The sequence below is a fragment of the Acyrthosiphon pisum genome, chromosome A1 (assembly GCF_005508785.2).
Source record: "Acyrthosiphon pisum isolate AL4f chromosome A1, pea_aphid_22Mar2018_4r6ur, whole genome shotgun sequence".
In the NCBI taxonomy this organism is placed as follows: Eukaryota; Metazoa; Arthropoda; class Insecta; order Hemiptera; family Aphididae; genus Acyrthosiphon; species Acyrthosiphon pisum.
This window is the reverse complement of record NC_042494.1, coordinates 92,578,934-92,583,918: the sequence shown is the minus strand read 5'-3', so window position 1 is coordinate 92,583,918 and position 4,985 is coordinate 92,578,934. Positions and strand designations below refer to the sequence as shown.

Here is a 4,985-nt window from a genome sequence, read left to right as displayed (position 1 = left end):
GTGATACAATTATATATTTTTGTACCTGCGTGAGTAATTGTCCTCGGTTTTCACCCCACCGATGACCAAACACACCCACATAAAATCATATCATTACCTTATCAGTAGCAGCTGAACACACGTTTTTTATCTCTATGATATTATCAGTTATCACACTTGTGGAAATTCAAGGTTTAAAAATAATTTACCTCGGCCGAGACGGCTGTCACTGTTGAAGCTTCTGAACTGCGGAAGCCAAAATAATTTATAACCTATCCACGGTCTTAGAAGATAAGGTCCGACTACTCTACCTTAACAGTGTTCCACTTAATTGTGCAAATATATTTAAAATGTTGCCGCTGTAAAATTGAGCGCTGCCAGTTATACGTATTTTATACGTAAAAATCACAGGAATCTGAAAAACTCCGGCAGGCGGCAGTTTCAAAAAGTTATCGAGAAAATGAGATATAGACCTTAAAGGTCCTTTACATCTTTACTAAAGATTAAAGAAAACGATTAAAATTACTCTTTGGTATAATGTTTTTTACTTTTTTAATCAGTTTTATAAATACATTATTGTTATGTTTTACAAAACTTTGCAATTTTTTTTTTATTTCTGTTTATCTTATTCTGTTTTTTGTTTTCTTGGAAGGCAAATTGCCTCATGCGCATTCTTACATAATACATAATGGTAAATGCTATTATCTGTTCACCGTGTATTGCACATGGAAAACTGACTGGTGTAACTTTCATTAAATCATCTGTAATATGGTCCAAAACGTTTGCCGATGTACAGTGTTTGCTAAAACTTTCTTCGACTTTTTTTATAAAATTAAAGAAGCATATGTTAGGGTGTATTAATCCACCTCTTGTTTTCATGTTCACCAAAGTAGCAGGCAACTGCTGAGAATATATATCTGATACAACAAAAGAAGATTTACAGACATCACAGTCTTTGGTATATTTCAGCAATTGCTTTGATAAATATCCTATAAAATGAAAAATGTACATAGGTACTTATGTTGTGCTCTTTTAGGGAGTGGCCAATACAAACAACTAACAAGCATAAACAATTATACATTTGTACCAATACTTATACATACCAGTCAAATAGTATATTAAACAGTCTACAACCTCAGCTTTTGCATAATCGTGTTCGACTACATCGGTGAACTCCCATTCTTCTTGTTCTATTATTATATTTAATTTATTTTTCAAATTTTCTAATAAGTTTGACTTTTCAGGATGATAAATATTCTTCAAATCTGATATGGAAATTAATGGAGTTAATGGAGAATCATCATTTATTGTGCAATTTCCACTTTTGGGTGGTTTCAGTATACTGTAAGTTGATAATAACTTGTACAGTTGTAGAAATGTTGGCGCTGATGGGTGATCGTTGGATCCCGCAGCTTGGCGAATTATTCCAAAAAACATCTAGGTAAAATTAATAATTTGATTGTTTATAATTTTCATACAATTATTTTTTCTGTTCATACTTCTAATTTATCCTGGTTTATCTTTCCAGTTAATAAATATTTGAAATTCCAACAAGAATTCAAGTATTTGGATAGATCAAGTGTAGACTGGATTGTCACTCTCAGACCACAAGCAGTACTGTCTGTTAGGAATTCAGATTTTTTTATGTGGCCATCATCATATTGTTTTTGCCAATCATTCATCCAAATTAAAAATGATTGAAGAAACTGTAAGTTCAAAAATAAATAAATTATAGTAAAAATAAAATAAAATTTTTTTAAAAATGAAACCGATTATAAATAAATAAACAATAATAAGAACATCATGCTAAACTTAATTTTTTTTTTTCAGTGATAATTACCAACAATAATTTTTTTGCTATTTAGTTTTTGTAAATTTAGTATTTATAAAACCATTCTAATATATTATAATATATTAATAGGTATATAAGTTATAAATTTACCTGGTAATCTTTGCCATCCACTCTGAGTCCTTCAGCACCAAATTTTCTATTAAGAGCATCAAAGCAATCATTAAATTTACGACAAAACATGGCAGTTGGTTCACAGTCTTCAAATCCAGCAATGTTATAGTTTTTATAAAATAATAGTCCATTAGCCACTGAATTACTCAAGACCTAAATAAAATTAAGTAATAAGTTAAATTTAAATTTAAATATAATATGCTTGTATTATTTCTTCATATTTTAAATTATTATATTTATTTGTAGATAAATATTAAATATCATACTTGAGTGGCCAAGCGAACCCTCATTTTATCAGAAACACTAAGTTGAATGTGATTTTTGGATAACTTTGGGCACACTCTCAAATTTCCTGTCAATTTTATATCCTCTTCATATAAACGTTTGATGTGTTGCCATTGAATATATTGACCATGAATCTATATTATACACAATTAAATAGGCAAGTTAAAAATGTTGTGTTTTCTTTATTTTGTTCAGAATAATTTAACACATTTTGAAAACTACAATATACCATCTAATACCTAACACAACACATTCAAATTAGAAATTATAGCACTACATGACGTTTAGGTTTACCATAAAGCAAATTCAAAATATTAGTATACATACAGATTTTTTTTCCTATATTGAAAAATAATAGATGCTAAACACAACACATGAAATATTTTGATTCACAAACACATTAACATTTAACTAATTACAAACTTGCATTGAGTGTTTTATCATTGCATAATTTATTCCTGACGTTTTTTATTAGGTGTGGTGTATCTGAAAAGGCATATATTTTTCTATCATCGTCAAGTGGATGATGAAACCAATTTTGAAAAGAATCAATATGGCCATTGACACCTAATTCAGTCCACATCTTTCTATTTGTCTGAGCTCCATCAGACACTATACCGTGAATAAGGGCACCTGACTGTTCTAAGAGAATTATGCACTTGATTATGAGTTTAGCCAATTCAGTTCCAACTACAGGACCTCTAGAGGCAAAAACAGCCACTGGTTGTGAATAACTATCGGCAAGTGGCTGAAACATAAAAACTAAACCACTAGTTGCCTTCTCATTGATGTCTGTTGCTTTGTAGTCTTCTCCGTGATCTACCAGGCCTCTATATGTCAAGCTTTTAGAACATACAGTGATTGCTTCTCTCACTGATATTTCATCAACTAAGAGAATGCCATGCTTTTGAAACTCAGTTTTATTCTCCAAATATTTTTTTAACAAGGCAAAAAAATTTGAATCAAAACCACAAGTCATATTTATTGATCCTAGATATCGCCTTATAGAGCTAATACTTGGTAATGGCAATATATTATTTTTATTTAAAAAATTATAACCACTTGGTGATCTTATGTGAAACAACATGCACAGCATTATCCATTCATCAGAATACCTTCTGCCTTTTGAATTACTAACCTAATTTAAATTGAATTGGCATTTAATTAATTTTATTATCTACTTGGTATAATAATTTAAATATATTACCTTTGCTGCTCCAAATATTTCTTTTATAATTGTTTTTTGATATTCTGGACAGTTAATATCATTCATTTTTTGCTCAATACTATATTGAGTTGTACTTTTTAATTTTTCCTGTAACTCATCCATATTCTTTCTCATTATGTCAATTTTATTTTTAAAACGATTTTTTTGTTTTCTTTGAAGTTCGTTGTTTTTTCGCAAAATGTCAAGACTTTTTTTGCTTTTTGGAGTTGTTTTTATTATTATACGTTTTGGATGAGATATTGAAAATCTTTGTGCTCTCTGTCGGTTTATAGATTTTTTTGCTTTTGTGCAAAATGAACAATGGTAAGAATTTATAATAGTTATAGGACAGTTTAAATGACGTTTTGTTAGCATAGTATCAACAGTCAAACTGTTATTTCTTGAAAACATGGAATCATATCTACAACATATATATATATATTATATAATCAAAATAAATTGAAACCTTAAAATAAAATTTTACTTTTTTTCATATAACAAATCCACGCCTCTACAGATTTTCATGGTCGCTATTTCATTAATTAAATCTATTAAATGCTGACGACTTTCAAGTTTATGGAAGGAATTTGTAAACTTATCTCTGCTTATATTTTTGCCCAAAATATTGCAAGTGAGTTCTAAATTTTGATTAACAATAATTGTTTTTCGCATAAATGAATTTAAATTATTCTGTTTTTGTGCAAAAACAATTTCAGACACACCAAAAAACTTTTTATCTATCGATAAATACTTTTGCCAATGTGATGGCAAGTTTAGGTCCCATGTATTTAGTTCGTCAAACAAAATGCTAGCAGTATCAAATTGTAGTTTAGATGTTTGATTCAATGTATTCTATAAATAAGATGATACATTAAGTATGTGTTTATAAATATTTTAACCATCAGTTTCTTGTTTACTTTTTTATGTACAGGAATGTTAAAATCAGAAGTGCTGCAGCCCATTAAAGAAGTATTGTCATCAAAACTAGTAGAATAGTTATGTTCTAGCATAACTCTTGAACTCGACATAAGATCATTAGGCAGAAGTTCAATATTAATTGTTGGTTTACAAATTAATTCCTAAAAGTTAATTGAAAAAATTGTGTTAGATATTTTGGGTACAATTTAAATAACTAAATAACTTAGAAAAAATTAAGACTACATTAAGTTAATATATAGTGTAGAAATTATAAAATTATTTGATGAACAAATGGAAATATGTTCACATGTTTAGTGTTTAATAAAATAGTATAATTTTTAAAATAATTATATTGTATTTTCATTTATTGATAAATTAATACTAATTATTATATTATTAAAAAATAAAAATGTACTTCTTCATCACCGCCACATGTAAAAGTTGTTCTATTAGTGGTAGAACTACTAGTGTCTAATGCATTGCATGGTTGAATTAAATCTTCCACCTATTATTAAAATTGGTAAAGAATAAAAATACTTTTTATACTATACCTATTATATTATATTTGTGATTACCTTATTCTCAGAAAACTTCAATCGTTTGCGAGCTGAAAATGGTACTGCATTTGGTTTC

The 4,985-nt window shown here is 28.4% G+C and overlaps 1 long non-coding RNA gene across 1 annotated transcript; it reads left to right on the top strand.

Moving 5' to 3' along the window:
- The first annotated feature begins 237 nt into the window (after positions 1-237).
- On the top strand, positions 238-4,881 carry LOC115033791. Its single transcript, XR_003839097.1, has 5 exons — positions 238-937; positions 1,016-1,147; positions 1,224-1,420; positions 1,508-1,687; positions 4,366-4,881. It is a non-coding gene; the product is annotated as an uncharacterized LOC115033791 (long non-coding RNA).
- The last annotated feature ends 104 nt before the right edge of the window (positions 4,882-4,985 follow it).